Below are 26,579 nucleotides of genomic sequence, written 5' to 3' on the forward strand. Positions count from 1 at the left end.
GGGTCAGTATTATTAGTCTAACTAAGACCCAAGACCTTTTTAAAGTTTTTCGTTTGATATTGTAGAAAATGCTTTTGACAAAATTCAACATCCATTTTTGATAAAAGTTTAACAAAATGAATATAGAAGGAACCAACCTCAACATAACAAAGGCCATTTATGAAAAGCCTACAGTTAACAGCATCCTCAATAGTAAGAAGTAAAAAGTGTATTCCTCTAAGATCAGGAACAAGAAAACAATGTCCACTAGCTACTTTTATTTAACATAGTACTGGAGTCCTAGGCAAAACAATCATGTTAAATAAATAAATAAATAAATAAAAGGCATCCACATTGGACTGGAAAAAGTAAAACTGTCACTATTTGTAGATGACATGGTATTATATGTGGAAAACTCTAAAAACTCAAGCAAAAAGTATTAGAACTAATAAGTGAATTCAGTAAATTTGCAGAATAAGAAATCAAGACACATAAATATATTGTGTTTCTTTACACTAATAATAGACTACCAGGAAGAGAAATTAAAAAAAAAAATCCCATTTACAACTGCATCAAAATGAACTGAATTCCTAGGAATAAATTTAACAAAGGAGGTGAAAATAATCTGTATATTGGATGCTTTTAATCTTTTCAAAATATGTGTGACCATATTTGCCGTAAGATTACATAGTCAGGGATTGAGAAGTCCACTGAGCCTTACAGTGAGCATTACATCCAAATCAGGCGGATCTGTGTGAGGTCCAGAAGTCAACACTGTAAATGTTGACTGAGCTGTGACTATCTGAACTGTGAACTATTCTGAGGTCTTAGTATCTCAATGAAACCATCACAAAGCCAACTAAGGAGAATAAATGAACAGGGGGAGTGAGGAATGGGGAAGACAGAGACAGAGAGAGACAGAGAGAGAATTTAGGACTTAAGACTCCACGACTCTTCAAAGAGAGAGTTGAAAGCGATAAAAAAGTATCAAAAACTATTATGAAACATGTACATCAGCATTATTATTTCAGACATACATAATTAAGTAAATAGTAAAGAAAAAATTATTTGAGCTAATAGCAGTTGAGGATATGTTCTAATTCAAAGAAAAACATGAGTATTTTTTCAAATTAATTCAAATTAATTCACATCCAATTAATTAACTGGATACAAAAAATAAACTCACACCAAGTAGAACATAATTAAAATGAAGATACCAGATATGAAAAGAAAATCTGAAAAGATGCTATAATAGTGTTACATTATTTACGAGAGTAACAGTAAGATTGAGAGCCTTTATATACTGTAAGTAAAAAAAAAATGGCAATTATAATGCAGCAAATACAAACAAAGTAGCTTGCTTGAACCAATTTTGTTCTTTCCCATTATTCTAACTAACCAAATATGCATATAAAAATTGCTTACATATAATTTAAATTGTTTTGGGAATATAGGTATTGCTGGTTTTATTTTTAAAATATACTTTGTCTCTGAAGTCAATATACTTTTCATTACCAAGGAAAAAAATCACATACAATTGATCTTTATTGTCATTTTCTTTACTTTTCCCTGACAGTGATAGTACTACTATTAAATCATCAAAAGTGACTATCTCTGCTTTTAAATAATTGGCTGGTATTTGTGGAATATACGATGCCATTTGTCCTAAAACCATCAATTTATTAAATAAATAGCTGTCATATCTTTTGAAAATGTGGAAATATTAATGAATTTTATCAAATACAAATGAAAGGAAATCATTTGTACCAGAATTTCAGAAATCAATAAATATTTCACATGCTGGCTTAAACACGCGCCTGGCTTTTCAATTTGAAAGTATTACTTATAAAGAGCTTTTTCTTCTGAAATTTCCAAAAATGCTTGCCATTATTTTTAATCTTTTCTATGTATGTGTTTAACACACAGAGATTTTAACCCATTACTATTTTAGGAAAGTATCAGTTTCTACTCATTTTAATTCTATCTTGATATATAACAAATATAGAGTATTTTATTGATTGCTTCCTTCCTTCCCCTTTCAAAAATATATTTCCTTACTTCTCTGTTTTCCTTTTTTTCAAAACATACCTTTATCTAATCCAAAAAAATGTTTGGAGTAAAATTTTAACATGTTCCATTGATTTTAGGGGGGTTCTTTAGCACCTGATATCCAGTCAATTGACTAGTTTATAGTTACAATGAGGCACATGTCCTTAAAGAAATTCTTGCCCATTCAGTAGCTATCTCTTTTAAACAACTACAGTGTGTTAAGCTGCTTTAAAATGCTAGAAATCCACTTATTTCTTTAATAACAAAACATGCTAAATAAAGATTATGTTTACATGTTATATTAAATTTTCAAAATGTTTGTTATATCTATATAGCTAGGAGACTTTATTCATTCCTTATTCTTAATATCCTAAGGTTATATCTTTTTTACACAATGAAAAAATTAACATTAATTTTAAATTCATCCCTAGTGCTAAATATTGGAATTTATGGAGGTTAATGGATCTGTTCTTTTACTTGCTAAATAAAATGTGTCCCCTTAGATGATGGTTACCATTTCTTAATTAAGAATCCACTAAAGTGCCATCCAAATGTACATAATTTATTCCCTTTATATTATTGGACTGGGAATTTTGCCAATGAATAAAACATCTTATTCTGAGGCAAAATGGAAACTAATATTTTAAAGCTTGGTGAGAAATATCATTTCTTTAACTTGTTTTAATAATAAATCTATATTATAATGAAGAGCAAATCAGTGTAGGGCCTAATCTGACTTTTAGTAAGGACACCAGCTAAAATCTAAAATGATTGCTTCTAAATGAAAGTATAGAACCTGTAGTGATAGAGAACAAATGTGTGTACATGCATCCATGTATATACATAAAATCTGTATACATAGTATTGCTGTTGTTATTCCTATTCTTGCTTCTAGCCATAGTTGTCATAATAGGAGGTAAAGATAGAAGTCAGGAGCTTCATAAGGGAACAGTATTTGAATGAGACAGTAAGTACCAAATGGAAATACTCTATAGAGGTTAACACAAAAAACAAACAAAACTCAATAGTTTTTATTTTTATTTCCTAGTTTGCTTCATAAAATTTTCCTTTGGAAAGAATTATGAATCTTTTAGAAAGCCTCTTCTTGTAAGAAACAATTATGAAATTTCCAGTAAATATGATTGTCAGAGCTACTTAGAGAGACATGCTTGGTCTTAACCTCTTAGTTACTGAGTTATGGTTAGTCTCTAGATCTTTTAGGTCACTCCCATAACATACCATTGGGCCAATTCAGTTCATATTTCAAGTAGTTAGTAATAATAACTGGAAAGTATATTATATGAAATAGTTATATCAAAATCACATATAAATTATTATTTTTATGATATATTTATTTTATTAAATTTGAGAATTTAATAATTCCTAAAAAATCCTTTATTCAGTGGAAGAGTTAAGAGCTAATTTCAATAATTTGGTGTGTGTCTTTTCTTGCCATATGCCCAGGAAATAATCTTGACTTAAATATATAAGTGACAACAAATACAGTAGAGATATACAGAATACAAAGTTAAGAAAACAACACATTGAAAGTTCAACTGAAGGTGTTCTACTGGCAATTTTTATTAATACAATAATGTAGATAGAGGTTTTTCTTTGGTAAAGTAATTTTTAATTCAGGACAAACTCAAGTCCATGTAAACATATGGGTATATTTTCTTTAAATCATCTCCTAAAATAACTTAGTCACCTCGCCTTGATTAACCACCTAGCTAGGAATTACTTGCTTAGAACTCTAGCATTTGCGTCATAACTAAAATATCTATTTCTTTGATCCTACTTTTCATAAATAATTCACAAGTGACTTTTGCATAAATAAATTTAACTTCTTACCAACTCAAGACTTCATTCATAACTGTTTGCCATTGTTTTGCAGCTAAATGATCACAAAATGGTAGGATATAATTTTCAATTTTTTAAATTTCTGAAATTGTAGTTTAAACATATTATTCAAATGCATAAGGTCAAATGTCTGAAGAATGTTGCCTAAGGATTGTTAGATGTCGGAGAAACTTATGAGAATTATTTCATCTTGTCTTAGTTTTGTACTTGCTGACTGCAACAAAATTTTAAACATCCTACTGAATGTATTCATGTTGAATTATTAATACAGAGACAGAAAAAGCAGTGGTGAAAATACAACAGCACAAGCGGTGAGATTTTCTCCTATTTGCAGTTGGGAATGAAAGTGACCATCATTCTGAATCCTAGCAAGACCTGTCCTATTTTAGTTGTCTTCTTAGAAAACCCAGTTTGTAACAGTAACATCTATTTTATCACCTGTTACCTCGATTTTATAGTTCTGGGTATATATGCACAAAGAGAAGGACTAGGCCTAAAAGATACAAATGTGACTTCTTTGTAGCAGAAAAGAAAAATTGTATGACTAAAGATTACATGAAATTGAAGGTTATACTAGAGTCCATTCATCCCTGAAATAACATTTGTTGACGATACACTAATGAGATATAAAAGATGAATATTGATTTTTTTTGTTAAAATGTGTTCATTCCTATCTTAAAGTTCATGTATCAAACTATTTTTATAAAATTCGGATGCAGATGCATGTTTAAGAAATTAATTACACCAGACACACTGACTGCAAAAGGAGTAGAATTTTGTAACAGAGCAAATGTTATATTTTATATAACAGCAATTTTTTTAAAGAAAGAAATAGCCTGTCATTTTAGATTTTTTTCTAAAATGATCCTTCTAAGAACACCAAATCTATTTTTTTAATTAAAAATAGCCTGTATTTGTCTTTAGGCATTAGGAGGGAAGACTTGTTAGCAATCTGATGTCTTCATCAATGAAGAGGGGCATCCATCAGTGTAACACTTCTGGTTTCTTATTTATTTATTACTTCACTGTTTCCTCCTCCAGGCAGAAAGAAATATTTGCCTTATGAGAGCATTTGTGAGAGAAAGTGGGGGATCTGTTCCTCCCTTTTGTCTATCTAGAGTTAGACTATACACCCCCACCCCACCACATTCTTATTTGTTAGTCTGTTCTGTGAGGTAACTTTTATAAAGACAGCCTCCGCTCAGAAAGATGTGAAGGTCCCGCACAGCCTCTGACCAAGAGGATAAGTCTATCCAATTCTAGAGCGTGGAATCAAAGCCCTATTCCCACTCATGCCATATTTTCCAGTATCAGCCATATCAATGATATGTTTATTTCTTTATCTACATTTGTCTTTTTCTTCATTTGACTCAGAATGGGTACTAATTTAGGGGCACCTTAAAATTCTCTAAGTATGTATCCCTAGTATTTGTCATAGGTCTCCTTGGTCTGGCCTAAGATTATATATGTATCCCTTGAAGAATTACTGCTGGCAGGATAGTAAATAGGATTGGTTTGGTCTGAGTTAATGTAACAGAGCTCTGTGACTAAGGATTTAGTCTGTTACGAGAGTGGGGGGAAAGTAGAGTAGGTATAGTTTATGAGATTAAATATTCAAGAAAACAAAAATAAAATATGTGGAATTGCTTCTGTGGAAAATATGCATGTTTGGGTCTGTGTGAAATACAGAAATGGATGAGATATATCTCCTAACACTTAAGAATATTTGCAGGTATACATAAAGTAAGTATTTCAATGTTAGGATATTTAATAAGTGTCCTTTCTTTCCTTTGTCAATAAGGTTAAAATAGCCTTTGGGGCTGTGATGTATGCAGATGGTGGAAATTGGATAAATGAACAGTTTAAGTCATGACAAATAATAGCTATTAAAATAGTCAGATTTCAGATTTTTCAGGGTAGTGCAAGGAAGTTGTTGAACACATCTGTCTCCTAGGCAGCTTTCCATATGAGTACATGTATGAGATTTTTATGTATAAATGAGCATGATAATATTTTCTGTCTTAACTGTTTTGACTTTGTAAGAATTGCATGGCTTCAGAAAATTAAACAAAAATAGATCTTTTATATGTCCTATTCTCAAGGAAGCAGGGCATTAGACTATTATTTCTTTGGGAGTTAAGGGAATGGGGCATTATAAACATCGGACCCAGGAGAATTTGTAGGTTTACTTGGATCAGGAATAGCAATAAAAAAGTGTTGGATATGATGATAATACATGGCATAGTTCACTTTCATACTGAGATGACTAAGGAACATATTGGATGTTATTTTTATTTTTGTATTTTAAAACATTTAAATAAGCATTTGAGCTTATTACAGGAAAATATTCATCTAGATGAGTCTCATTTGAAATAAATATGATTTGAGCAAAATCTGGTTTCTCTCTCTAATATGAGAAAGCAGTTAATAAATTAGACGCTTTAACTTGAATTACAAGAAGGATGTTTAACTTACTTAAAAGAAAAAGTTGCATTTAGAAACACTAAATTATATGCAAGTTTTTTTTTTTTTTTGAGCGGTTTATTAGTGTATGTCATTTACCCATTTTAAAGGTTCTGTCTGGCAAGAAATCATTAACTAGTTCATGGTGATGTCTACTTTAAACAGCAACAACTGTTCACATCATACATAAATGAAACATTTTTATGTATTTAGATAAAGCTTCTTTCCAGTTAGGTTGACTTACTAGAGGCTGGCTGTTAATGGCGGTTATAATTTGTCTTAAAACATTTAACAGCATATAAAATGTAAAAGATGTTCTTCTTTCTCTATTTTGAGGCTAGATTTGGAAAGAAAGTGTAAACACTCTTCATAATTATCACAATCGTGTTTAGAGTCAAATGGCCTGTGTGATTACAGAGATTCTGGTCTTGCTTGTCAAAGAATGCAAGGTCTCTGAGAAGGGTGGAAAGAAGAGAGGGGAAGGAATAGCTTGAAAAAATGTGAAAGGAGACTTTCTGGCTAGATTGTGCGCTAGCTTTTGTATAAGAACATTGCAATTTTTGAAATTACCTCAAAGTGCCACTTTACATTGTAAATACTAAGCATGGCCAAATTAGATTGTTTTTTCCAAGTGAATGGTAATGCTATGATATAAAACTAGGAATATCTGGGTCCCCACTTTTATGTTATCTCTGTTTTGTGATATTGTTAGGTCTAGTTAGGCACTTTAGAAATATTTTCCCGACATGGTTGGCCAGTCCAGTCATTTCAGAAAACAAAAAGAAACCTAAGGATGTGAAAGGCAATAGGTAAATATTTGGCCTGGAGTTACTTCTGGAAAGGAAGCCAGATGGGGTGGAGTGAGACCTGATTATTAAAATTCAGATTTGGGGGAACATGAAGGACTGAACTGTAACTTTTAAATCTATATCATTTCTAATTTATTCTTTTAAGTTTTTTAAAGATTTTATTTATTTATTTGACAGATAGAGGTCACAAGTAGGCAGAGAGGCAGGCAGAGAGAGAGAGGGGGAAGCAGGCTCCCTGCTGAGCAGAGAGCCCAATGCCATGCACAAGGGTTCAATCCCAGGAGCCTGGGATCATGACCTGAGCTGAAGGCAGAGGCTTTAACCCACTGAGCCACCCAGGCGCCCCTATTCTTTTAATTTTAAAAAATAAATCAATGCATGCTGGAAATGTGTGAAATAACATTAAATTTTTGTTACATTGTTCTATATTAAACCAGTAGATGAATGAATGACAATTACATGTAAAGATTTACAGTAGTAGTAAACAAACCGGGTTATAAATGCCTTTACTTGGTATATTTCTGATCATTGCAATGATTTACATGCTGCCATTCTTTACCAAAACTAATTTGTTTGATATCATAATTAAGAATTTATTACACAGAGTTTCGTATTTAGCACAAAAAAACTCCATTTTAAGAACTTAAGATATTGGGGCACCTGGGTGGCTCACTGAGTTAAGCCTCTGCCTTCAGCCCAGGTCATGTTCCCAGGGTCCTAGGATCGAGCCCCACATCGGCTCTCTGCTCAGCAGGGAGCCTGCTTCCCTTCCTCTCTCTCTGCCTGCCTCTCTGCCTACTTGTGATCTGTCAAATAAATAAATAAAATCTTAAAAAAAAAAAAAAGAACTTAAGATATTATTACAACTACCAAACTTTAACCTTAAAAATATCCAGTTTATGCGTCCATGAAAACACTTGGTGGATTTCATTCTGCTCAAAAATTTGTTGAAGAGGCTACTAAGAAGGAAAAATACATTAATGATTTAATTGGTCTGGAGGAGCCTGGAAAGGATAGTGCATAATCTGTGTGATTATTGAATAAATTTAGGAAAATCCAAGAGTAGCTCAGAATGATCCAGAGAATTAAAAATGTAAAATGTATTAAAAGTGATGGTAGACTATTTTTTGTTGCAAGGTTTACTCAAAAGAGATGATTACTTTCACTTCATGTGATATAATTTCATGTGTGGAACTAAGCAATTAATGAAATATAATTTTTTTGGGAAAGTATGAAAGGCAGTCTATAAACATATACTTTACACTAAAATGGTAATTGATTTTCTAAAGATCTATAATAGAATACACATGGACTCAATAGGTTTAGTTTTACTTTAGTAGTTTGTGAAACTTTATTACACGCCAGGCAAAATTCCAAGATCTGTGGGCACTAAGTCAAATACGAAATTCTCTGTCCTTAAGAGACTTGAATCAAGCTGTTAAGACTGTTTTTATATATTAAATGTATTCTATCAAAACCTTATTTCATTATAAAAGAAAAGAAAAAAAATGTTATGTGTTCTTTCTTTGCATTCTATCAATTAACCACATGCATGAGGAAATTAGGTGATCATTAAATTCTGAAAAGTGAAAGGGAGAGAGAGCAGGAGTGGGAGAGGGAAAGCTTAGGTAGGATTTATGTTGTCATTATTTGTGTTATTATATGTATCATATTTGTGCTATCAACAAAAGGTTAAGAAAGAGGTTTTTGTAAAGCACACAGATAGTAAATTATCTTTGATTAGGCAAGAGAGTAAAACATTTTAATCTTGACAACATACTTCTGATAAACATTATTCTTATAGTTAATGACACTTCTGTTACACAAAAGAATAAGCAAAGAAATTATGTGTTACTATATGAAGATAAATAGATAATTTTGTAATACCCTTGGATTTCTGGATATGAGAATTGCAGGTAATTCAAAATTAATGTTTCATTTTAGATAAAACTAAGTGCATAGGTTATTCTCATATGTTGCTAATGCAAGGGGGGGGGAACTGTTTATGTCTAGCAGTTTAATTTCTTGTAAATGTTAATCACTATTAATCACCCTAGCTGACAAAAAGTAAGGGGGCATCAGGTAAACCCACTCTAAGGAAAACATTAAGTTCATACAGCTGTACACCTAACAGCAATCCATGTATATTTGAAGATTCATTTTCTCATTTCTGATCTGCATATGGTTATAGATTGCTTTCCATATAAATCTGTGAACATTATGTGGCATGTGAACATTTGCCCATCTGGAGGATTGTTCATAAAACTCATTTCCTATGATTTAATGAAACTAGAAATCCACCAGCAAGAACAGTTTCAGCTTTGTATTCAAATGTTGGTAGGTCTTACAATCACTTGTATGTTCCATAATATTTTCCTAATTTTACAAATGATGGATCTTGTTTCGAAGATAATAAACGTGGTACTATAACCTTTGGATATCAATTCATGGCAACCTATATTGAAGAAATATTTATTTTAATATTTTACAAACTTCTTCCCCAATATATCTCTCTTCTTCCAAACCCACCTCTCATGAAACGTACTAGTTCAGAAAAACGGAATGTCTTAGAAAAAAATGATTATGTAATTTAGTAGAAGCTGTTGCTGGCACAGAATAAAATGAAGCATAGATTATATGATTCAAATGTACCAAAACAAATGATATTTTTGGAATTAAATTAGAATTTTATTGCCTTTTCTAATCATTTTGGAAACCATTCTGTAATAAAAGATTATTACCATCCGAGCATGCATGTGCTGTTGAATCTCTCCAAATGCAGACATCAGATCAGAAATTGTCCACCCATACCCATTAAGCAAAATAAAATTTAAAAATACCTTGAAAATATAAAAAATAACTTGAGATTCTCAAGTATTTTATTTTTTATGAAGTAAGCTAATTGTTTATTCCAGTCAATCTTATAGCTTTGAGACAAAGAGATGAATATAATATGCCCTATGATTCCCCAAATTTTACAGTATTTCCTAGAACCATGCAGTCTAGAAACTTACCTCCTACACAAAAATCTGTAAGAAACCAAATTTAAACTACTAATATGTGGTTGTATTATAATTCTCTATTCCTTTACAGGCTGTTTAATTTAATGAAATAAACACCTTTTAACAGAAAACCTCAACTGTAATACATCTAGATTTACAAATAAGGAGTACTTGGTGAAAACAACCAATATTTCCTAATTCTAATAAAGATAACTAATATGGAAGAAAATAAAATGGAAAAGTTGAACATAATAGACCTTGACATTAGAATGTTCTCCCTTTTGATTTATGGGTTTTTTTTTCCTTTATCAAGTACTTTACAAATATCCAGGTAATATTAAATTACATACATATAATTAAATGATATATATATGCACATATATATACATATATATGTATATGTGTGTGTGTATATATATATACACGCATACACACTCCTTTGTTAATTATAAAGATAATATTAAAATGGAACTAGGACTACACTTTCAAATACAGTGGCTACTGGCCACAAGTAGCTAATGAGAATTTGTGTTCATTTGTTTGTTTTAAGATTTATTTATTTATTTGAGGGACAATGTATAAGCTCAAGTGGGAGGGGCAAAGGGAGAAGGAGAGAGAATATCAAGCATAGTCCATGCTGAGTGTGGGCCCTGACACAGCGCTCAATTTCATGCCTCTGAGACCAGGACTAGAGCCGAAACCAAGAGTCAGACAACCAATCGACTATACCACCCAGGTGCCCAGCTAATGAGAATTTGAAATGTGGCTAATGAGATGTGCCATTTAAATATAACTTACGAACTCTATTTTGAAGTTTAGTATGAAAAAAATGTAGTGTTTCTCATGACTTTTTTTAATAGAGTTCATATTTTTTAAATATAGACTTTTTTTTCTTTTACAAAGACTTCATCTTTTTTGTAAATCATTATTTTCATGACTCAAAAATACACATGTGTTTTGTTTTCTAACTAGTGTTTGTGTATCCTTTGATGTATAATCTGGATTTGTTAGTCTACTAAGCTTGTTTTGAAGAGCTAAAATTATGGTAAAGAAAGGAAAAGAGTAAGTTAATATGTGTATATCTGTATTTATATGTTTATTTTCTGGATGTGCATACTTTTGTTAATGTAAAATACATTAGGAAAGAGATTTGGAGGAGGGGTGCCTTGGGGCTCAGTAGCTTAAGTGTCTGCCTTCGGAGCAGGTCATGATCTCACCATCCTGGGATCAAGCCCATCACTGGGCTGCCTGATGAGCAGGAGGGCCTACTTCTCCCTCTCCCTTTGCTGCTCTCCCTGCTTGTGCTTGTGTCCTCGCTCTCTGTCAAATAAACATATAAAATCTTGACAGAAAGAGAGAAAGAAGAAGGGAGAAAGAGAGGGAGGGAGAGATTTGGGGTTTTAACGAAATACATGGCATCATATTTGAGTTGGCAGAACTGAATCAGGAAGAAATAAATAAAATTTATGTTTTGGAAATGAAAGCTTATCATAGACTAATAGATGCAGAGGAAATAATAAGAAATAACTGGAGAAGTGGGGCTCAGTTAAAAAAAAATGTTCAAAAAAAAAAAAATGTTCGAAGGCATGTTAACACTACCAAGTCAACAAGGGTTTAGGGGGTCAAAATCCCAAAAAGAAGGAAAGTTCAATGAAATTAGCTGAAACTCATGCAACAATGCTCTCTGTCTTTTGAGGTAATTTGCAGTTTCTAAGTGACTCATGGGGAAAGGTTAAGAAATGGAGACTAATAAACTAAGAAGCCAAATGAAGTTTGGTTTTTCTGGGCTCAGGGAGTTGGGGAGACAAAAATGGAGTTTGCAGACTGATAAAGAGGGTAAAATCTCAGAGTTTCAATTATAAACTGCTATGTTCTAGAAATTAGCCATAGGCCATTCCTCACAAAAGTGTAATCCTAGTGGAATATTCCCAGTCTCTGTATGGAGTAAGATTATTCGACCCTAAACTAACAATCTAACAGAAAAAAGTTGTAAGCCTCACTTGGAGAAAAGAAATGTTATTGAGAAACTGACACTTTGCATAACCAATAACTAGCATTCAAATGAAAAACAAGTAAGTGAATAAACACACAAACAACAAACATGTCAAAGACTAAGCCAAATACCTGAAAACCAACAGAAAAATCTCACAATTTTGATATTGAAGTTAGTACAGACTTTTTAAAGCTGTGGCTAATGTGTGTGATATACCAATATTAATAGATCTGTGAATATGATTCTGCACCATCATTAATGGGAAAACTGTTGCTATCTTAGAAAGACTAACAAAACCCTTCAGGAAACCATGAGCATTTATCTAATTGGGAATGATATTTTAAAAGATTGTTCATGTGAATATTCAGGCAAATGCTCAAAACAAATAACAACTACCACCACAGAAACAGGTTGTTAATTCAAAAGTGGATTATGATGAATATACAGTATAATAGAATTATTATCATGATGTTATTCAGTGGTTAAAAAGACTATAATTACATGTTTGAAATATGAAGCAAAAAATAAACTTGATTTTAATAAAAATATCATATTTGTGCAATGTACTTAGAATATCTGTTCTCTAATAAAACACAGAGCCAATTTTGCCTTTCTCTAATACAATTAATAATTTGTGTTTAGAATTTTCCACTTGTCTAATAACCTTTGCTTTCTCCCTTGAAAAATAAAATGACTGGAGTGACAAAGCTATTTCTGTGTTTTCTCATATTGCTCTACAGATTGAAGTAGCATATCGAATGGAAAGTGACAATATTTGAATATGATTCATGTTATATAGATAAGGAATTTAATTGCATTAAGACATTTATCTTACATAATTCTATTTCCCGGTGAAACAATACCCAATAGTATTGTTGTATGCTAATAAAGTCACAAAATCAATGCATGCTCAAATACAATATTTAACAGAAAATACATCTCGATAAATGAATTATGAAATGTGTAGAATTTTATGCAAAAGCAACGTGTTGTTTTGATTAGATCTGTTGTTGCTGAATTCAGTGGTTTAGAGCACCACGGCAGCAATGCTCTTTGGGCACACATCTGACTAGAGCTACTGCCCTGTGTTCCACCATCATTGTAAGTTACTCCAGAGTTATTTTCATATAAAGCCACTATTTTGTAACATCCCAGTCAATCTTTAAGCCATTCCAACTTCTCATCTGCCTCTGCTACTACGATTCAAACCAAATACTCTTGCAGTCACCATTGATTCCCACATACCAAAGCCAAGGGAAACTTTATACATTTCACTCTACCATACCATACTAGATTTTTTGCCCGTGTTTCTTTTCTATATATCTGCTTTTCCTATGTATTGTAACACCACATTGTCTTTTTCTTTTCTCTCTAACTCAACCCATTTCTCTTTCCCTCTGTCTCTCCTTCTTCTTCCCCTCCCTCCTATGCCAAGATATTTTTTGTAAAGATTTTATTTATTTGACAAAGAAAGGCACAGCTAGAGACACAAGCAGGGGGAGTGAGAGAGGGAGAAGAAAGGCTTCCCACTGAGCAGGAAGTCCTATGTGGGGCTTGACCCCAGGCCCCTGAGATCATGACCTGAGCAAAAGTAAGACGCTTACCCACTGAGCCACCCAAGCGCCCCTGCCAAGGTATTTCTTTTTCCTTAATGCCTTTACCACTTTCTTCCCTTTGAATAGACATCTCATTTTGGTGTCACTTGGGACTCAAGCTGGGATCCCTTCTGTTCCCTATCTTTCTGTAGATATCAGAGGACACTACTGCAGTTCAATTTCAACTGCTTGGCAGTTATTAAGCACTACATATGTATTAATGGAACACATTGTAAAAACAGATAATCTTATCTTTTAACCCTGGTTTTTAAGAATATCGCTATAGAAAAAAAGAACACCAAATTTATCTCAACCCTTTATCCTTACTTCACATTTTTTATTGTCTGCTCAATATTTCTGTGATGTCTTACAAGTGTCTGTAGTATATCTTTCTAAAAATGAACTCTTGGTTTGTTACTTCCTATCACTTGTGATTTTCCAAAGACCTTGTGTTTTCTTAATTTGTTTATTTCTCCCTCTATGCTCTGACATGCAGTAGGTTTAACTGATCAGAAAGACTACATTAGGGGCACCTGGGTGGCTCAGTGGTTTAAGCCTCTGCCTTTGGCTCGGGTCATGATATCAGGGTCCTGGGATCGAGCCCTGCATCGGGCTCTCTGCTCAGCGGGGAGCCTGCCTCCCCCCACCCCACCCCGCCTGTCTCTCTGCCTACTTGTAATCTCTGTCAAATAAATAAATAAAATCTTAAAAAAAAAAAAAAAAGAAAGACTACATTACTACAAGACTACATTAACTACTCAGTCTCTTTCTGAGTGAGGAGTTTGGTATTTTTCCATCATAGTATTTACATCATTTGTTATCATATATACACATTTGCAAACACACACGTATACTTATATATACATATGGTTTCTGAATGAGTTATAGCTATCAATAACACAAGAATTATACCTGTTTTATCCACTACTTTACACTCAACCCCTTGCATAGCATGTGATATGTGTTTGGCAATCAGTATACACTTGGGAATAAATAAATTAGTGAACTTAAGCTCTTTGAGACTAGCATTCTCTTTTATTGGCTAATAATGAGTATGGTTTCTTGTGCACCCTACTTTCTTTAAAATTTATAATATCCTAATTTGTTTTGCAATTATTTCTGCATAAGATTTCTCATCTGTGCTGACTTTTAAAACCTTAAATATGGAATATAACTAAGTTGATATTAAATTCAATTGTTTTGAATTTAGCGAATAAGGTACTATAGTAAACACATTTTTATTATTGAGAAATGAATGTATCTTTCTTGTAATATTTAGAAAGATATTTCATTATTTGCCTGTACATTAAGTGTGCAATTTGTTTATATACTCAAAGGCAATTTTCCTAACAGATCATAACTCTCTGATACTCTAATTTGTATTTGGTTATGTAAAATAATTTCAGATAACTTCTTAAACATGTAAATGATCTATATGCTAAATCATTATAAAGTGTGCAAATAATCCTATTAATATTATAAATATGTACATTTCTGGAGTATATTTTTATTACTAGGACTATGTTTTTAAAAAGGATAGAACATTGATTTTGAAAGAGATTTCTTGTCCTGTGGTTGAATCTCTCTATTCAGTAGCATGACCTTGCTTGAGAATAAGATATTTATTTTTCATTTAGAAATAAAAACACGTGACTGAATTTCACTGACACCAAAAGTCAGGAGCTAAGCTTATTAGTGTTTTCCCTAAATTCTGAACACCTGTGAAAGTTTGCTAAATATAATGAGCCCCTCGCATATTTTTTCTGATAGCTACACTCAGTAAAATCATTTCATTTTATCATCTTTGCTCCATATGCTCCAGATTTTTTTTTTTTTAAAGGGCACTCCTTAGGCTATAATGCACTTTGGATTGTTATTGTCCAAACTATACCATATTTTACATCTTTCTTACCACTTACCTAGGAAAGTTAAAATGGTCATAGCAACAGTGGAGTAGAAGCTGGTAAACAATGTTGAAAGAACAAGTATACGATGGCCCACTCAAATAAGAATACATAGATACATACGTATTGTAATTGAAATAATATATATTAAATAATTTGATAAAAATAAATTTGCTCATTTTTCAATTTCCTGAAATCACCAATTTATTAAAAAATCATTTATTTTATAAAACACACAATAGGCAGAGTTTTATTTGATTGGATATTTTTTGTGCTTTTAAAACGTTCTTTGGCATATTTATTGACTGATTCTCCTTTTGTGTACCTGAATTAGTTTAGGTAAATTTTAACTGAAGATACTCTGTATAGCTCTACCTATGCTTATTCTATCTTACCTGTATCTACTAGCTATTTAATATCTTTCCATCTATCATCTGTCATCTATCTTTTTAGTGACTACTTATCCTCATTTAATTTTTACTGAACACCAGAAGGTTTTTTATTTTTTTATTTTGCTTTGTTCATATATATTATATGCTTTGATCTTTATTGTATCCATTTTAGTACTATAGATCTGTTCTCTTTACTGCTATTTTAAAGAAGACAAAGTTGAATCTCAGAAACCCAAACTCATTAGCTTAAAATATTTACAAATAACACGGGAAAGAACCCACCATTTAGAGACTATTAGTGTCCTGTGGAAATTGTGATGCAAAAGTTTATTGTGTTAATTTCTTCTGAGATGCATGACATGTAACAATAGTATTATCCTTCTTGGATATGGTTTTGTTAACCAGGATTTTAAGCATTTCTTCTTCATATTGTGTTACTAATTAGGTACTAAATAAGCAATGGTTTCAAATTCTTTTAAAAGAGAAGGGAGTTGGGGGAAATTGGAAGGGGAGGTGAACCATGAGAGACTATGGACTCTGAAAAACAATCTGAGGGTTTTGAAGGGACAGGGGGTGGGAGGTTGGGGTACCAGGTGGTGGGTATTATAGAGGGCACGGATTGCATGGAGCACGGGGTGTGGTGCAAAAATAATGAATACTGTTATGTTGGAAATAAAAAAAAAAAAAAACCTGAAAAAAAAAAAAGCAAACAAAAATTATTTTGAAATTCTGATAATTTGTGGACATTGTATGTCTAGGGTCCAGAATATCTTTTGTAAGTATATAACCATAGGTTTACTCATGGGCCTGGGAAGACACTTTGTTGCCTGTCGTTTCTTAACTGCTTGTCCCCTTACCTAATATACAACAAAGATAGATCAAGGCTTTTTATTGCATTTTGAAACCAAGCTAGAAGGTATTCTACTAATTATCAAGGATACTGCTTGAGCCTTGTGTTCTAGGAAGATGTTCTACTTTCCTAGAATTAGTACTCTCAGGAGTCCATCAGCCATGATGTTTGTTTTCTCTCTTCCTCAAGCTAAATAAAGTGATGAAGCTTGGAGAGGAAAAAGAAAAGAAAAAGACTATCCCAGCTTTTCCTACAATTTTCTGTGAAGAAAAGGTAAAAACGCTTTCCTCTAGGCATACAGGCACATCTTTCCTTGATCTAGTGTCTCTGGTGTTCTGCATGGACATAATTGAGTGCATTTGGGCTGTAGTAACAAAGTGCCACAGGCTATGTTAACTTAAAAACAGCAAAGATTTATTTTTTGTTCTGGGGACGAGGAAGTTCAAGACCAGAATGTCCATATAGTTGGTTCTGATGAAGTCACTTGTAAGGGTTGTAGATTCCTAACTTTTGGTTGTTCCTCCCAGGGTGGAAAGAGGGCTAGAGAATTCTCTGGCGTCTCATTTATAAGGGCACTAATCCCAGTCTTGAGGGCTCTCTCTTCACTACCTAATGACCTTCCAGACACCCTCTCTGCTAGTGCCATCAATCACATTGGGGATTAGGATGTCAGCATATGGATTTTGGGGGGAACACGAGTGTTGAGTCCATTGCAGGACACCTGAGCTAGAATTAAATGCAGTGTATTTTAAATAAAGAATACTCTTTATGTGATCCAGACTAGTTTTCCAGGGCCTGCAAAATGGACCTCATGGCAATCTCTGGATCAAAAGAGTATGTTCCCTTCTGAGAATTTTTCTCTGTGAAGATCTTTTCCTCAGGTATTTCACAAAAAGCACCTATTAAAAGAAACACTCAGTTATTTCAAATATTGTCCCACTGTGAAAAAAAGCATAGTGATATCATCTAGTTTCCTATATTTACAGCTCACCATTTAACTCAGCCTGCAATAATTACAAATATAAAAACCACCAATCTTTTGATTCTGTTACTCTCACTGTTCCTTATCTCCTAAAGTACTTGCTGCCTCTTTATCCGGCTTAAATTCCATTGTCAAGTGCATATACTTAATTCCTGTGCTCTTACTTGCTTCCTCATACTCGATTGACAAAACCGTATTTTGACTAAGTCCAACACTCAAGCTACCATTTATCTGCATTCTTGAAGTTTAACATGAATAGAGAAAAGTACACAATCACAGTGACTGATCTTACTTTCAATTTATGATGTGATCCTCAAGTGGGATCTTAACATAATTCAACAATCAGACTATGCTAGGGTATTCATTATTTCAGACACTTATTACCCATCATCTCTCTCCAAACCTCCACACCTCCTAGTCCTCACCTGCCATGATGAACATATGTCCTATGACACTGGGTTCAATTAGAGGCAAACTTTCAGACTTCCAATACCAAATCTACACAGTTACAGCATCTGACCCATAGGCTCTAACTGCCCTCAGTCACTGCAAAACAGATGCTAAACTGGGTGCCAACCACTACGAAATTCCCCATGGTTGGAAATAACAGGATCCATGTACTTGGATGGAAAAAAAAAGTTATATTTTTATTGTTATTGATTCCACACACTTTATATTTATTTGAAATATGAATACAGGCAAAAATTGAATTGCAATATTTGTTAACTCCATCATCATTGAAAAGCACGGGTGTTTTTATATTGCATTACAGTCCTTATAACATTGTAAAATATTCATTCTACTACTCATAACTATGAAAACAATCACAAAGCTACCACTTGAACTTGTTATCTAAATCATTAATAAATTCTCATTACTATGATAGCATTTCATATCTTGATAAAATTTTATCTTTAAGCAATATAGACTTGCATGCATTTACATTTGAGTGATTTAGTTTAAAGTCCTAAAATGTTACTCCTAGAGTGGGTCTACAGTCTTCTCCAGCCTCTCAAAAATATCCATGGCATAAAAAGATTAAAGAAATCCTCTAGGAGAAATGACTATATCTTATCTATAGCCAATCCCTTTATATATATGTTAGATCTTTTCTTATTTACCCACTCATGGACATCACCCAGTAATTTTTCTTGCTTACCACCATATCACACCTTGGAGGCAGAGTTCTCCAGAGAGAAGACCAGTCAGAGTAGGAGAGATTAAGAGATAAAGATAGGTAGATGATAGATAGATAGATAGATAGATAGATAGATAGTACATAGGTGATAGATAGATACATAGATACATAGAGATGATGATAGATAGATGATAGGTAGACAGACAGATAAAGATATAGAGAGATTTTAAGGAATCTGCTCACAAAATTATGGTGCTATCAAGTTCAAAATTTGCACAGCAGACTTACAGGCTGGAGACCCAGGAAAAGTTTATCTTACAGTCTTAAGTATCAAGGCAGGTCTGGAGGCAAAATTGCTTTCTCTTAAGGAGACCAGTTTTGGTTTGTTTCAACTGATTAGATTAGTCCCACCTACGTTATGGAGGATAATATGTTTTATCAAAATATACTGACCTAGGTATTAATCATGTCCGAAAAATACCTCACAGCAATATATATCAACGCTGGCATTTGATCAAGAAGTGGGCAGAACAGACTACCCAAGTTAACACCCAAAATTAACCATCGTATCTGGTTATTGTCAACAGAATAAAAACATACTGACATTTCTCCCAGTTAAAAATATAATTTATCCTGATCTGATTCTGTTTCCCTTATCAACTAGCACTCCATTCCTCTGCTTCCCTTTTCATTCAGACTCTTTGAAAGAGTCGTGTACACAGTTTCCAAATTCTCTTTATATATCCTGTCATGAAGCCACACTGACCGTCCATGTTTTCTCATTCTAGCAAAAGTACTTTCGTCAGTGTTATCACTGACCTCCACATTACCAAATCCAATGTGCAATTTTCATTCTTTATCCTACATGACCTGTTAGCAGCACAAAATTCAGTTTGTCTTTGTATCCTCTTTGATGTACTTTCTTCAATTTCGCTTCCACGGCGCTATTTTTCTTGTTTGTTTTCCTCTTACATTCCTTCTCCTCCTTCTTCTGTCTGACTGCATAATATTGGCTCCACAGAATTTCAGACGTATTTCCCATGTTTCATTAGAGTGCTTACCCCATCTAGCCTCGTGATTTATATGCCAGTCATTCCCAAATACAATCCCAAGCCCAGACTTTTTACCTGAAATTCAGACTCATCAGTCCAACTGCATACTAAATGTCTCAGCTTGTACCTACAGAGATTTAAAATTCTACATATCTAACAGTGTATCCTTCATAGTCTGCCTCCGATCTATTCTTCTTACCACGTTTTCTGTCTCAGTTGATGACAATTTTATTTTCCCTACATCTTTAGACCAGATACTTGGTGTCATTTTTTACTTTATTTTCCCCCTTATACCAGACATTTGGAAGCAATTCTGGCTCTGCTGTTAAAGTATTAACAGGTTCCATCTACTTTTTACTACTTCACTGATATCTCACTGAGCATCTCTTTGATTTAAGTTCTCATCACTGCTACTACCTACCTTACTGCAGAGGCTTCCTGGTTGTCTCTGTTCCTACCTTCGTGCTCCTTCAGTCTATTTTTAACAACGTAGCCAGAGAGATTCTTTCAACACATCTGAAATCTTATTACTTTAGCTCTCAAAACCCTGCAAAATGTTCTTATCAAACTATGAGTAAAAACGTAATGTCCTTACATTGGCTGCAGGTGCCTCTATGTGGTTCGGCAAGCTGTTTCTAATCTCATCTGTTGCTCTCCCATAGCTCATTCCTCCAAGTCATGCAGAGGTAAGGGTGGTAGGAGTGGCATTCTTGCTGTTTCTAGAGCAAGCCAGCCATGCCTCCACTTGAGGACATGTGCACTGGTAGTCCCTCTGCCTGGAAAATACCTCCCCAGATTTTTTCACTGGCTCAGTGCTTTATGATGACCAACATGAACCCCTTTTCAAAATGACAGTTGACACTTAAAAACAAGACACAAATTTAAACTGCATGGGCCCACTGGATATTTTCCAATAAATATATAAACTTACAGTATTGATAAATATGGTTTAGTACTGTAAATGAATTTTCCTTATACTTTTTTTTAAAGATTTTATTTATTTATCTGACAGACAGAGATCACAAGTAGACAGAGAGGCAAGCAGAGAGAGAGGAGGAAGCAGGCTCCCTGCTGAGCAGAGAGCCCGAGGTGGCGCTCCATCCCAGGACCCTGAGATCAGGACCCAAGCCGAAGGCAGAGGCTTTAACCCCCTGAGCCACCCAAGCGCCCCTCCTTATAATTTTCTTAATAAAATTTTCTTTTCTCGGGGCATCTGGGTGGCTCAGTGGGTTAAAGCCTCTGCCTTCAGCTCAGGTCATGATCCCGGGGTCCTGGAATGGAGCCCCACATAGGACTCCCTGCTCAGCAGGGAGCCTGCTTCCTCCTCTCTCTCTCTCTCTGCCTGCCTTTCTGCCTACTTGTAATCTCTGTCTGTCAAATAAATAAATAAAATCTTTTTAAAAAAAATCTTTTATCTAGTTCACTTTTATCTAGTTCACATTATTTACTGTAAGAATACAGTAAATAATACATATAAAATATAAAATATGTGTTAATCAACTGTTTATGTTATCAGTAAGGCTTTCCAACCAACAGTAGGCTATTAGCAGTTAAGTTTTCGGAGAGTCAAAAGTTATACATAGATTTTCAACTATGTGGGGTTTGATTCCCCTTAACCCAGTGTTGTTCAGCATCAACTGTATACCAACACCTCTAATCCTTATCATAACCTAACCTTGCCAGGCTTTTCTTTTGACAAAGCTCTTGCCACCTTCTAGCATACCAAATATTTTGCTTATTTAGTGTATCAACAGTGTATTGTAGGTCTACCACTGATACAATGCAAGCTCAATGAAAGGAAAGAGAATGTTCTAGAAAAAAAAAAAGGAAAAGAAAGAGAATGTTTTCTTTTTTATTCCCTTTTCCTCTTTCTTTCCCCTTCCTCCCTCTCTTCCTCTTCCTTTTCCTAATGTTTTCTTCAATGTAGTGTTTCAAGCACCTGAAACAAACTTTGCTAAACAGTATTTGTTAAGTAGATGGAGTCATTCAGCTCATTGTCTCTTTCTATGAAATTATTTAAAACAAACTTCCCAGTTTTGAAGGACGTAGTATTACTAGAGAGAGAGAAAAAAAAAATAGCTGGATTTAACCTCTGATCTTCACTGTATTAAAGGCATTCATCTCATTATTGTATGATGTGGATATAACTATTTCACTCAATTTTTCAATATTATCATCCTAAAATCAAATTGGTTTCATTTGACCTGCATGGAACTGATTAAGCTCTAATCAAAATGATTGTTAACACAAATGCCCTCTTTCCCAGCTACGCTTTTTATTTGGTTTGGTTTTTAGAAATATTGGCTTATTTCATTTGTAGGTAATCAGGTTTAATAGGATATTAAAAAAAAAAAAAGTTCATGCGTTTTTGTTGTTGCTGTTTTTTCTTTTATTCTTTATCCCTCTGCTGCTTCTCTCTTATTCTTTCTCCTCATCTCAGCTCCAAGGGTTGGGTGCATTTCCTTAACTAAACAAACAAACAAACAAACAACAAACAAATGGAAACAAAACAAATGAACAAAAAAACCCACAACTCTTCTTTTGATTTATCCATCTTTAGGACTTTCTATTGCAACAACGACAACAACAACAACAACAACAACACACACAAACACACACACACACACACACACACACACACACAAACAGAGAGCAGTTTTGGAGACAATAGATGTGGCACAAGTTAACTACTTTGGAATATTCCGTGATTCCTCTGTGCTTTAGTGTCCTGATGTGCCAAATAAGGAAAATAAGAGTGTTTTAGAGTTTTTCTAGAAATTAAATTATTTTACACTTCCAAAGTTTATAAAATGTCACTTACATGCTAAAAAATAGCTATTAGTCCTCTCTACATCTTACGTTCACAATTCTAGAAGATACAAATAGAAGTTGTCAATACATGAAAAATGTATTAAGTTAGTATTTGGACAATTAGAATTTCATCTCAACGCTTAGAAAGCTCATTTTCATCCATATTTGTTCAGATAGAATAATCATTATATAATAATCATTATATTATAATTATATTAATCATTATATTAAGATAGAATAATCATATATATAAATATGTGTATATTATATATATCTATATATAGATAACCTCATCTGTTGAGTTAAAAAAAGTACTATAGTTAAAAACAAAGTACTATAGTCCACCATATGTCAGTTTGAAAATTTATATAGATCCTGAAAACTCATTTCTATTAAGAAAAAAACATCTTTTGCTGCATACTTTTGCTATTTGTCCTATATAAACTTTATTTTTCTGATTCTAACTTTTATATTTCTTCAGATACATTTTACTTATTTCTATCATCTTCAGGTTGAAAAATTATCCTATATGACCTTCAAGATTGAAATTTTTTCCTCAATTTTCTTTTCCTATCACATTTTTTTCATTAAAACAAGTGTTCTATGAAAAAAAGCAACTTTTTATTTTTGACACAGAATTCACTTTTGAAAATGTTTGAAAGCACCTATGATTTGCCTTTGTTGAGAGTTCATCAGAGACAACATGTGATGAGAAAATATCTCCTCTCCAAGCTCAGGGCACACAGTCAGCTTCAATTACTGCATTTCATCTTTCAACTTAAAGGAAACTAAATATTATTAAAACCACTCATGCATTTGGAAAGACTTTGAACTATTAATATTTATCACATATCAATGGCATGTGGCTTGTTATAGGATTCTTTCCAAACTTGCCTGTGTGGTGTCCAGCAGGAAAGAGCCTTCACAAATATGTTGACACCTGCTTCCTAGTTGCAACAAGCAGGGAATTAACATCTGCAAGGAGGAGATTACACTCATGCATCATATGGAGTTTATTCACACACTTCTGTGATTGCTTCAAAAATACCTCCCTTGTGACATATTCCATGAAGAAGCTAACAAATCTGCAGGCAGCAGACAACCTTGAAACTCTGCCACTGCTGTTGAAAAGCAATTAATGATAATATTTTTTCCTCACCACTATGGTTGCCATTTTTTATCCATTATTATTATTTTTTTTTTTTTTGTTCTTGACTGAGGCACTTATATGATGTTTTTTTAAAAAATTAGAAGTTTCCCTTTTATTAATCCCTAAACCACTTTACTATTTTATGAATTTCAAAACATCTCTTATTGTCAAATTAGAAAGTGTTTGCACATATTAAGAAGAAAATAAGTTGATTATTTTTTGGAGCACAAATGACGTTCACCCTTGAGCTTTCCCTTTAAGAACAGGTGACTTTATGTATCTTTTTACTAATTTTTAAATTGCTCTGTGATTCACCTGTTAGCTGCTTATTCTGGGGGATATTGAATGCATATGTTTGTGTGTGTATACGTGTTTTTAAAAAAGTAATTTGGTATCAAGACAACCTGGTAATTACCTGTTTACTTCAATGACCCCTGTATTATACAGAAACTGTATATTTCCAAAGTATTTTCCATTTTGGTAAAAAATAAACTCTTTCCTCCTCACAGAATATCAGAGAGGTGTTATCTACTCTTAGTTTTATAGGTAAAACCTCTTTTATTAGGGGTCAAAAGTTCAAAACTCCAGATGAACATAAGTGGTAGAGTGAACTAGATAGATCTCTGGAATTTATTATATATCAAGTAGGTATGCCTTTATTTGTACAATATAAATGTATTAAGGTCTGTTGAATATCAAATACAAAATGGGTTATGAATATCTACTAGCATTATTAGATAGCCAGATCTCATTGAGTGTTTATTAGATGTTAGGCATTATGCCAAAGAATTTACATGTTAGCTCATGCAATTTTTATATCAACCTTAGAAGGTGAGTCCCATAATTGTTCCTTTTTTGCAGTGCAAGAAATTGAAGTTCAGAGAGGTTAAATAAATTGTCCAAAGTCATAAAGGAAAAAAAACAACAAAGTCGAAATTTAATCCCAGAAAATGTATTGAAATTCTAGCACTTAATTGTCATATTTCTTCAAGCTTTTTAAAAAATTTTCAAGCAACAATAATAACTATAAAACTGCACTTCAAGTAATTTTCCATATAGATAAAATGTTGCAAATTATTAATTTTCTTTTTCTTTCTCATTGGAATCTTTTAAAATCCCTTATTATCCTAGTGTACAGATTTCTTAAGCATTTTTTTACCTGTTCAATTCATTGTGCTTTTATTTTTGTTAATCAATGTAATTAAAATATATTATACTTATAAAGGAAGAGAAAAGTCAATACAAATAACAAAATTATTTACTTTCAAACTCACTATATAGAAAGTTTAACTGAATATTTATGGTTGTATAAAATAGTAATTTAATAAGTAATCAACTGTGTTTAAATTTAGTTATTTACATAAAGCATATTATCAATCACTATTCCACAAAAGAAAACCCCCTACAGTGCGAATAAGAATTACTGATAAATTTAGTCTGTCTGAGTCCTTTGCTGTATAAGACACTTAGAGAAAACAAAATGTTAAAATAAAAAAAGTTTTTGATTCTGGAAATTAATTTACATTGTGCCTTCTGATATAGATTCCGAATTTAACTTTGAATTAAATGATTCAGACCGAATAATTTTTATCCGATAACCTGACAATTTGCTAAACTTGCAGTGTGAATGTAACACAAGTTTCCTTATGTTGTAACTGCTATAAACTCAATCTTGGTAACAAACAAACAAACAAACAAACAAAAACCTCAATCTTGGTGTACTTTACTTTCTCATGAGAAAGCAAGTCTTTGATGAATTTTACTAACACTCTACACTACTCATTAAATGAGGTTAAATGGGCAGTTGATTCACAAATTATATTAGTCTGCTCAGGCTGACATAACAAAATAACGCAGACTAGATGGCTTAAACAACAGAAATTTATTTTCTTCAAATTCTGGAGACAGGAAGTCCAAGATCAGGTTACCAACAATGTTAGTGTCTGGTGAGGGCTCTCTTCCTTACTTCCAGATGGCACCTTTTCTCTGTGTCATCACATAGTTTTTCTTCTGTGCATGTGCAGAGAGAGAAAGAGAGCACCCTCTGATGTCTCTCTCTCTTAAATAAGGGCACCAGTCCTATTGAACTTCATGTTCTGTAAGGCTCTAGGTCCTGAAGATTCAGAGGAAAAGAAGATTTATTGCCACCAAGACACTTACATTCTAGTATGAGAAAAACAGGGTAATTAATAAGTCAGTTCCATAATAAAAGCATGGCATGATGAAATGCTGTGGCATGATGAAATCTGACCAGGTAGGGTAGACAGTTACAACCTTCATGGAGAACATGATGTTTTTTAAAAAGTCACATATTTGGTTCATACAGATTAAACCAGAATTCACAGGCAGGTGGATGATTAGAGTCCATGTCTAGCTGTGTATTAGAATTTGCACAAACTTGGATGTATTTGCAAATAGTTCAGTATGAGCAGATCAATGAAGGGGATAGGTGAGAAAAAGGGGTAGTGAATGACAGTTGAGGCATTTGTACTCAATGCTAGGAATCAAAGAAACAATTAACAAAAAGTAGCATTATTAGCCTTTTATACT

Source organism: Mustela erminea, chromosome 3 (assembly GCF_009829155.1).
Source record: "Mustela erminea isolate mMusErm1 chromosome 3, mMusErm1.Pri, whole genome shotgun sequence".
Classification (NCBI taxonomy): Eukaryota; Metazoa; Chordata; class Mammalia; order Carnivora; family Mustelidae; genus Mustela; species Mustela erminea.